Consider the following 11,646-nt stretch of genomic DNA (forward strand, 5'->3'; position numbering starts at 1 on the left):
TTCAATTTGTCGAATCTGCCTTTTATCTTCTCTTTTTAATATTTAAACGAATATCGCTTGTAAATCGAACAATACCAACTAAAATCTTGTCTTTCTTGGAGAATAATGCTATAAAATATGTGTTCATTTTTGGCATTATCAATATTCCCACACTTAAGCGTTGCTTGTCCTCAAGCAATATAGTCTTGAAACACTTGAATCACTTCTTTATTCTTCACACTTTGTACATCAGTGACTTCAATACGGTGGTATAAACAATGATAGTAACGATATGGTTAAAGGTGGGTGTGTCTTTTTATGGTTGCCTCGGGTTTAGGTCAACGACACTGGCAATCAAATAGCCAATTTACTTTCGGTTTCTAAAGCAAAGTGCACATTTGAAAGGCGGTTTACAGTCCCACATGACTATAAAAATTTAGATCCTTTAAGGAAATTGGATCTTTATGAAAACATTTGATCTTTTGAAAATTCAAGCTAGATTTTACCCTAGACAAGTTTTCTGATTTGATTCATAATCCGGTGTTGCAAAATATATTTGTGGATCAATATTTTGGCTTAAAACTTTTAGGTTCGTGTAATCCATTGCTATCCCGGTATCGGAAAGCACACATCCAGTTTACTTGTTCCGTATATTACCTTTCGGTAAACTACCGTCCGGTTGTAAAGGAAAGCGATGAACAAGAAACTGTTAAGGCAATGTCCCGTGACATGCAGATGATTATGGTCTTTTAACGTGTCGGATGCTAGAACTATCCTTGGTAGGAGCGATAGTAAAGATCATCCTATTTTTTTTTCGGTCTGGCACAAGGTCCTGTCTCCGACCATGCTATGCAACCACCGTTCTTACGGTTGACACCCGATTTGGTTCAGGTGACCTAATGAATTCCAGGTGAATTCCTAGGATTTTACGTTCAATGGTAATGAACGCATTGAAAATGGGTTTTCAGAAAACAAATCGGTTTGTATTTTTTTTTTTTTCAAAATATTTTCTCGTTCAAGCTCGAGTTTAGATATCATTGAATTCCATGAGTTTGAATTCTCAATCTTTAAGGTCAATCTCAAGGATTGAGTAATATCAGGCTTAAATGCTGATTTTTAATCTTTAAGGAGATTATCCTTTTCTGGGGATCTGATTCATTAGTCTTATCCAGCTAATTTGCACGGTGCCTCCCCATTGTACGAGATAAATCCTTCTCATGGTTAGGATAAATCTGACCACTTGGCGACCCTGTTTGATGCTGAGGTCCGTGGATTTCCAGCTGATTTTAGTGATGACTTTTCTAGATTTTTCGTCAACCTACAGCTGGTCTGGACGACAACTTCATGACCTAAATCAAGAAGCGCGTGTCTTTTTCGGAAGACTTTACTTCCTTTTAATGATGGAATTGATTCATCGTGTAGATCCATCTCTCTTCGATAGTTTCATTGGATAAAACAGTTGATTATTGTTCAAAACAAAAGTATTTTCAAAAAATTTGTACAAAAATATGTGATATTTTGAATAACTTGGTAAACTTTTCCCACACTTGGCTTTTATTTATATTTTTCTTTGCCTTTTTCTCTTCTATTCCATTCTTATTAAATGAATTCTAACGTTTTGGTTGTTTCTCAATTTATGTCCTTTCCGAGGTAACGATAATTTCGGCTCAATGACCTAGTTTTCATCGTTCATAAATATGTATAAACATGATTTTGAATCCATTTTGTTAAAAATTTTGAAAAATTTACTAGAAGTGGGTAGTCAGTATATAAGACTAGGGCTGTTCCTTGTTATCGGAGAGCACTAGATTCTAATACAACTACTGCGTTACTAGCATTTTTAATGGTAACCAAAAAAAATTTTAAAATCCGAAAGAATTTAACCCCTTCCCACACTTAAGATCTTGCAATGCCCTCATTTGCAAGAAATCAGTAACAATTTAAATTATTGAGGGTGATTAGCGTAGAAAAATGATTAAATTTTACCAAAGTTTCAAACATATTGTCGTTTGATTGTTTGAATGATAAATGGTGCACGTCATTTGTTCATTCCGTCTTGTTGTTATTTCACATATATTTTGCATCATTGTCGTCAAAATTACTTGCTTTTGCTGAACTTAATGCCAGTCTTTGAAAACGCGTTGTTTTATCCTGTTTTGTGCATAAAATAAACTACATACAATACAAACATAATTATACATGCAATTTGAAATGGAACTTTGGCATCCCACTTTCAAACTATAAGAACGAAAAATTAGTACAGAATAATAATAAAAATATCAAACATTACATAAACGTAATAAAGTATTAATTGTTCAAAATAAAAATTACCAACTTATCTCTACTCATCAGGAGGTGGGTTAGGAGGAAAATTAGGATATGGATCCCAATTCATGTTCGCGTCCGGGTTCCATGGCTGATGATAGGTGAACTGGTATGCTGCGTCATAATCATATAAATCATAGGGTGGTCTCATTTCTGGCTGATGTGCGGGATAGTATGCGGGTCGGGTCGGATAATACATCTCACCAGGCTGCAGCTGGCTTATGATCTGGCGTTGATGATAGTCCCATTTATCATGCTCTCGTTGCCGGGAATGCTCGTAATCATTCCGACGATCCCACGCCTCATACTGCATATGCCTCTCATAGTTCGTCATGTATTCATCTTCCATGCGAACGCCTAAATCAAGAGCAGTCTCCCGAACAACTCCTATAATGTTGTTCGCCTCCTCCATCTCGTCATCCGAACCTCTTTCTACCTGTCGCTGAGGTCCCTCGTATCGATATACCCGACCACGTCTCATCAATAATACCCTTGCACCGTGATAAAGCTGTGAACTAATAGTTTCACCTTCGTCTATTATTTCGTTCATTGGACCCCCTTGGTGCTTATCCACACCTAAATACTCTCCAATGAGAGTAATGAAAATACCGCCACCTATAATACTCCCCGCTTTCATCCCCGAAACTACATTAGCGAGATAATAACCAACACAATAGGGAATGTTCACGAAACTCCTCGGGTCTCTAATACACTTAAGGTAGAACAAATCATTTACGGTTAATTTCTCCTTATTCTTACCCCTTTGTGTAATTGTGTTTGCTAAGAATCTATGAATCACCCGGAGTTCGGCTCTATCAATATCTAAGTATGTATGATTTCCACTGGCTTGAAACTCATTAAAATGGGACATACGCCTCCAGACGGCGTTAATATCAAATTCCCTATCTACCCTTTCTCCTTGGGCAATCAGGCCATTACAGTCGGGGGTCAAAAGTTCAGACGGAGTATAAATCTGTAAAGCCCGGGCCAAATCGATCATGGACATTCTGTACATGCGTCCACCTAACAGAAATCTAATAAAGTTTCGATCATCTAACCTCCTAACATCACTGTTCAACTTAATAGTACTAAGTAATTCTATACACCATTCCCTGTATATGGTTCTACGAATGGAAAATAAGCGCATCCAATCGTTAAACTGAGAATTACCATACCTTTGCACCAACAATTCCCGAATTGGATCGCTGAGGTCAACTGTTTCCAAAGGTACCCAGTCAATTGCCTTTGGCATTTCAATTCCCTTAAAGTAGAGAACGTGCATGTTCTTTTTATAATCTGGATACTCTATCCAACATCGATCAAATCTCAGATTTGGATGTAACTCGGCCTCATTAATGTCTGGGTGCATAATCATTTGATGTGGAGCGAATTGACGAAACTGATTCACGAATAATTGATCTTGATCGTGATAAGGAATATGTTGCTCCTCATGTTCTTCTTCTTCTTGTTGCATATGTTGTTCTTGTTCATGAAACATTTCCGGTTCGGGCTCTGGTTGCCTGGACAATGATGCACCATCCGTATTTGTAAATCTCTGCAAAACACATTAAACACAAAATTTGTGCATCCAAATATGCATTAGTGTTAGTAAAATAACAAACTGAATCAATTATGATGACATGTTTAATTCATAACACATTTTATACACATTTTCCTAACAATAACAATTCTACACTTTTACATACGAAAATGTATACAATGTTTTATCACATTTAAACTCTTAAACATGTCAACAATAATCATTATAGCAATTAAACACTTATTATATGGCATTCAAATCAAACTTGTGCTCATTTTCATATTTTTGTCAAGTCTACAATTTTTCAAATAAGTACATATGAAAATATTCATCAAGTTTTTAATCATTCATCTCAAATTACATGCCAAACTAATCACTATTAGCAATTAAACAAGTTTCAAATGGCCTTTATATCAATTTAACCTAGTTCATGAATTTTTAGACTTAAAAAGTCCACTTTAATTCTCAAAAACGTGTTTAGGCTCAAAGTTTGGATCAATTAACTACCTAAACATGTTACACTACTTAATTTAGCAACAATTCATGACAAAAATCGGCCATAACTTGTTTATATCAAAAAGCCCCAAATTGCTCAAGAACACAAACCCTAGATTCCTAAAAATTTGAAGTTTTTAGCTTCAATTCATGTTAAATAGCTTCAATCTAGGATATACATGCATAATATAACAACAATTTAGCTCTAATTACACCTAAAATTAACAAAATCAAAATATAAAATTTCTAGCTCAAGAACACAAAAAATTCGAATTTAAAGAGATTAGGGGTGAAATCTTTACCATGTTCCTGAAGGGGTTGAGACTACTGAATCTAGGCATGATTGTTGTGAAGTTTTGCAAGAAATTTGGTGAGAAATGATGAAATTTTGAGAGAGATTGAGAGAGTTTTCGTGTTTGTGTATGTGTGTTGTGAGAAAACATAAGTCGACTGGAAATTTTGTACCAGGCCTGTTTTCAGTGGCCATGCGAGTCGCATGGTATAACCCTTTCCCTCATGCGAGTCGCATGGGGGTAGATTCCAGGATTTTTTTTTTTTTTTTTATATAAAACCTTAAACTTTTAAAACATAAATTAAATAAAATTTTAAAAATTTTGTTTCCTTTAGGACGAGGTCGTTTCGGGACGATGCCCTAGTCCGTCCCTCGACAAAATTTTAAAATTTTGTCATTTTTAAGCAATTGCTTTAAAAGCTTAGATTTTTTTGGATTTTTTAATTTTTTTGGCATACTTTAAATCAATAAGATTAAAAATAATGATAATAAAAATTCTCGTCCCGCCCTCGGGTAAAGCAATTTCGACTCAATGGTCTAGTTTTCAACTCACGACGAATTTTTAAAAAAATCATATTTTTAACTTAATGAGATAAAGTAAATTTTTGTTTTTAAATTCACACAACTTAATTTAAAATGCATAAAATAAAAAAATTCATATTTTTTTTTTAAAAAATTAAAGATGCAATATATCATTAATATTTTTAAACTTATATTAATTTAATAAACTTATATTGTATATTAATTTTTAAAATATTTAAAAACTTAAAGATATTATATCATAAGATATATATATATATTAGTTTTAAAACAAAGTAAAAATAAAAATAAAAAATCTTTTTGGTCTTTTATCCCACTTTAATCAATCAAATATTATCAAAAATATACGCCCCTCTTTTCGGTAAAGTAATTTCGGTTCCAAAACCTAATTTAACTCATGACGAATTTTTGAAATATTTTGGGTTGATTGATTAAAGATATTTATACCTTAAGAATAAACGTTAAATTTCGCAGTGATGTAATAAATTTTTGAATGATATCAATAATTTCGGTCGCCAAACCTAATTTTATTTAATACCAATTTAATACTTTTTAGCGAACAAATTAGCGTTTATTATCAAAAGGTTAAAAATAAAAATAAAAATAAAAACTGTACAGACATACCTGTGAAATAGATTTCTTAGTTATATGATCTATTCCATTCATAAGATAGTCGGTTTAATTGATTTTCCATGGCTACATAGGCGTAACCTCGAGCATTCAGTGTCTTTTCTTCTAAACATATGAACGGTCCGTCTCTGCATAAAGTAACAAATTCGGTATTTGAATAGGTTTGATTATTTGAACATTTACCTCCATGTGACCATTTTTCGCATTTGTGACATCGTTCTAGGTGTCATGCTCTTCTTTTCGCTGCGGATTTTGATTTTCCTTTACCAAATTGTAACTTATTATTCGTATCTGGATTCTTTTCTAACTCCGTCCATTCTTTCTCTGATTACTGATACTATTTCACTCGGGAGTATGTCATTATTACGTTTAGTGATCAAAGCGTGTAGCATTAGACCATGGTTTAGTTCACAGGCAGTCTTCATTTCATAAAAACCTAAAAAAAAATAAAAATTCAGAATGGGGGGAGAAGACTAGTTCTTTAGGGTCTGCTAGGGAAAGACCATTCGGGTTCCATTTTCGAGAACTACACGAAAACAAACAATCTAACTCTAACAGAAATACATATTATCCTTTAAAGACTTGATTCTCCCCACACTTAGTTAGCTGTGGTGTCGAAATTGTGATTAACTTCGCTGTCGACTTCCATCGGACCATGTATGTAATGTTTAACTCTGTGACCATTAACTTTAAATTCAATCCCATTTGAATTTATTAATTCTATCATTCCGTATGGGAAAACTCTTTTGACTATGAATGGTCCAGACCATCTTGATTTCAATTTTCCAGGAAATAGCTTGAATCGTGAATTGAAAAGAAGAACTCTGTCTCCTTCTTTAAATTCTTTTGAACTTCTGATTCTTTTATCATGCCATTTCTTCGTTCTTTCTTTATAGATTAACGAATTTTCGTATGCTTCATGTCTTAATTCTTCTAATTCATTTAGTTGACTTAATCGTAGACGTCCAGCTTCATGTAAATCAAGATTACATGTTTTCAAAGCCCAAAATGCTTTGTGTTCAATTTCTACTGGAAGATGACATGCTTTCCCATAAACAAGTCTAAAAGGTGTGGTTCCAATTGGAGTTTTGTAGGCTGTTCTAAAAGCCCAGAGTGCATCCTCCAATTTAATGGACCATTCCTTCGGATTTGATCCTACGGTTTTCTCTAGAATACGTTTTAAAGCTCGGTTGGTATTTTCAACTTGTCCACTTGTTTGTGGATGATATGCGGTGGAGATTTTATGAGTTACTCCATATCTTTTAAGAACTTTCTCAAGTTGATTATTACAGAAATGAGTACCCCGATCACTTATTAAAGCTTTCGGTGTTCCAAACCTTGCAAAAAGACGTTTTAAAAAGTTGACTACAACTCGTGCATCGTTAGTTGGGAGAGCTTGTGCTTCCGCCCATTTAGATACATAATCAATGGCTACGAGGATATATAGATTATTATGAGATTTTGGAAATGGACCCATAAAGTCAATACCCCAAATGTCAAATACTTCACATACTTGGATGACATTTTGTGGCATTTCATCACGTTGACTTATTTTTCCGGCCCTTTGACATGCATCACAGGATTTGCAAAGAAGGTGTGCGTCTTTGTAAATTGTAGGCCAATAGAATCCAGCTTCATAAACTTTTCTTGCTGTTAGTTGAGGCCCATAATGCCCTCCTGTTGGTCCTGTGTGACAATGGTTTAAAATTTTACTAGCTTCATCTCCAAATACACATCGGCGTATTATTCCATCGGGACAACTTTTAAACAGATGTGGATCTTCCCAAAAATAGTGTTTTATATCACTGAAGAATTTCTTTCGTCTTTGGTACGATAATCCTATTTCAAGGAATCCACAAACTAAGTAGTTTGCATAGTCTGCAAACCATGGGATTTCTTTATAATCTATCTTCAATAGATATTCATCAGGAAAGTTGTCTTGTATGGCCGATTCATTTAGAACTTCTAACTCAGGATTTTCAAGACGAGAAAGATGATCAGCGGCGAGATTTTCTGCTCCTCTTTTATCTCGGATTTCAATATCAAACTCTTGTAAGAGTAAGATCCAACGGATTAATCTTGGTTTAGCATCTTGTTTTGAAAATAGGTATCTAAGAGCAGAATGGTCGGTATAGACCACCGTTTTTGCTAGAACGAGATATGATCGAAATTTGTCAAAAGCAAAGACAATAGCAAGGAGTTCTTTTTCAGTAGTTGTATAGTTTGTTTGTGCTCCTTGTAACGTCTTACTAGCATAATATATAGGTTGAAATCATTTTTCAATCCTTTGTCCTAAAACGGCTCCCATTGCAAAATCACTTGCATCGCACATTAGTTCAAATGGTAGATTCCAATTTGGTGTTATCATGATCGGTGCATTAGTGAGTTTTTCTTTAAGAATATTAAAAGATTTGATACATTCATCTGAAAAGATGAATGGCGCATCCTTTTCTAGGAGTTTATTCATAGGAGTGGCAATTTTAGAAAAATCTTTTATGAAACGTCGGTAAAAACCGGCATGCCCTAGAAAACTCCTAACTCCTCTAACATTTGTGGGATGTGGAAGTTTAGCAATTACATCTACTTTAGCTCTATCCACTTCAATTCCTTCTTTTGAAATTTTATGTCCAAGAACGATGCCTTCTTTAACCATGAAATGGCATTTCTCCCAATTAAGTACTAGATTTGATTGTTCGTATCTAATTAGCATTCGTTCCAGATTAACTAGACCTGATTTAAATGTATCACCGAAGACTGAAAAGTCATCCATGAAAACTTCCATGCATTCTTCTATCATGTCGTGAAAAATCGCCATCATACACCTTTGAAAGGTTGCAGGGGCGTTACATAGTCCAAATGGCATGCGTTTGTAAGCAAAAGTACCATAAAGGCACGTGAATGTGGTTTTCTCTTGATCCTCGGGTGCTATTGGAATTTGAAAATATCCGGAAAATCCATCTAGAAAACAATAGTAGCTATTTCCGGCTAATCTTTCCAACATTTGATCTATGAAAGGTAAGGGAAAGTGATCTTTTCTGGTGGCGTCATTTAATTTTCTATAATCAATACATACACGCCATCCTGTTACAGTCCTAGTAGGAATAAGCTCATTTTTATCATTTGTAATGACAGTCATGCCACCCTTCTTAGGTACGCATTGAACTGGGCTTACCCATGGACTATCAGAAATTGGATATATCAAACCTGCATCTAGCAGTTTAATAATCTCTTTCTTAACTACATCTTGCATATTAGGATTTAGTCTTCGTTGGCGTTGCACATACGTTTTATGACCTTCTTCCATAAGGATTTTATGTGTGCAATACGAAGGACTTATTCCTTTAATATCATGAATCTTCCATGCAATGGCTGGTTTATGAGCTTTCAACACAGAAATGAGTTGAGATTTTTCATCATTTGTGAGAGAAGACGATATTATTACAGGTAATTCAGATTCACCATGTAAATAAGCGTATTCCAAATGGGTTGGAAGTGGCTTTAACTCTAATATCGGCGGTTCTTCTATCGATGATTTGTATCGATATCGGTCTTCCTCTTTTAACATTTGAAGTTCTTCTGTTGTTGGTTCATATCCATTATCCATAAGTGTAGCTAACATTTCAGCTTCATCAATTGGTTCAGTTCCTTCTCCTACAGAACATTCTCCCGTTCCTTGTAATTCTGGAAATTCTTCTAACAATTCAGCATATGGATCTACAGTTTGAATATAATAGCATGTATCATCTACAGATTGCGGTTGTTGCATGGCTCTATCCACTGAAAAGGTAACACTCTCGTCCTCTATACTTAGGGTCAGTTTCTTATTGAACACGTCTATTATTGCTTTAGCCGTGTTTAAAAATGGTCTTCCTAATATGAGAGGTACTCGAGAATCTTCTTCCATATCCAGAATAACAAAATCTACTGGAAATACTAAATTACCAACTTTAACTAGCATGTTCTCCATTATCCCTCTAGGATATTTTACTGATCGATCGGCTAGTTGTATACTTATTCTTGTTGGTTTTAATTCTCCAAGGTCTAGTTTAGCGTATAGTGAATACGGCATTAAATTTATACTAGCACCTAAATCTGCCAATGCTTCTATTGAACTAAGACTACCCAGAAAACATGGAATTGTGAAACTTCCTGGATCGGAGAGTTTTTCGGGTATCTTATTCAACAGCACTGCTGAACAATTAGCATTCATAGTAACAGCCGAGAGTTCTTCCATTTTCTTTCTATTTGAGATTAGATCTTTCAGGAATTTAGCATATCTTGGCATTCCTGAAATCACATCAATGAAAGGAAGATTTACATTTATCTGTTTAAACATATCCAAAAATTTGGATTGCTCGGCTTCAAGTTTCTCTTTCTTCATTTTACTCGGGTAAGGAAGTGGTGGTTGGTATGGTTTAACATAAGGTTTATCCTTAACTGTGTTATCTTCATTAACCTTTTCAACTACCGGTTCTTTTTCCTTATCTTGATCAGGTTGTGGTTCTTGTGGAGTAGGAATAGTTTCATCAGAAGTTACAGGTATTTCAGGAGGTTTAAGTGTTGTACCACTTCTTGTGGTAATGGCTTTAGCTGTTTCATTCCTGGGGTTAGCATTTGTATCACTAGGTAGACTTCTCGGTTTTCTTTCACCTATTAACCTTGCTAGGTTACTTACTTCTTGTTCCAGATTTTGAATAGAAGCTTGTTGATTTCTAAATGCTTGAGCATTTTGTTCATTAGTTTGTTTCTGAGATGTGAAAAACTGAGTTTGAGACTCAACTAGCTTTGATATCATATCTTCTAAATTTGGCTTTTTCTCGTCGGTTTGTGGTGGTTTAATCGGAAAAATAGGTCTTTGCTGATTGTAAGTATTGTTAGATACTTGTTGATTGCTAGGACCTTGTTGGTTGTTGTATGGAACATTTCGGTTATAGTTCTGATTTTGATTGTAGTTAGGTCTTGGCGGTTGATAATTATTCTGATAATTATTTCCAAGCCTTTGGTTCATGTACGAAACATTCTCTCTTTGTTCCATTGTTTGTTCAATACTGAGACAATCTTTTGTCAAATGTGGTCCTCCACACTGCTCACAACTAATTCGTATAGCGTGAATATCTTTAGTCATCTTTTCCATTCGTCTCTCGAAAGCATCTATCTTTGCGGAAATGGAATCTAAGTCATGGCTAGAATCGGCTCTAGCTGCTTTAGATGATCTAACGATATCTTTTTCTTGGTGCCACTCATGTGAGTGGGAAGCAGTGTTATCAATGATTTTATAAGCTTCGGTTGCGGTTTTCTTCATTATGGAACCACTGGCTGCTATGTCGATGTCCTTCCTTGTAGTGATGTTACAACCGTGGTAGAATATTTGCACTATTTGATAAGTATCTAAACCATGTTGCGGACATCCTCTTAACAACTTTCCAAATCTTGTCCACGCCTCATATAGAGTTTCATTTGGCTTTTGTGTGAACGTAACAATTTCTCCTTGAAGTCTTACGGCTTTGGATGCCGGAAAGAATTGTTTAAGAAATTTTTCAACTAAAACATCCCATGTATCAATCGCCCCTTCAGGTAACGATTCCAACCAATCTTTGGCTTCTCCCTTTAAAGTCCAGGGAAATAACATGAGATAGATTTGTTCGTCTTCCACTTCTCGGATTTTGAATAGTGTACAAATTCTATTAAAGGTACGAAGATGTTCGTTCGGATCTTCATTCGGCGCACCACTAAATTGGCATTGGTTAGTCACCATGTGTAGAATTTGTCCTTTGATTTCATAATCTGGCGCATTAACGTTTGGTTGAGTAATTGCATGACCTTGGCCAGTGCGTTTGGCTCTCAT

The sequence above is a fragment of the Rutidosis leptorrhynchoides genome, chromosome 10, assembly GCF_046630445.1.
Source record: "Rutidosis leptorrhynchoides isolate AG116_Rl617_1_P2 chromosome 10, CSIRO_AGI_Rlap_v1, whole genome shotgun sequence".
In the NCBI taxonomy this organism is placed as follows: Eukaryota; Viridiplantae; Streptophyta; class Magnoliopsida; order Asterales; family Asteraceae; genus Rutidosis; species Rutidosis leptorrhynchoides.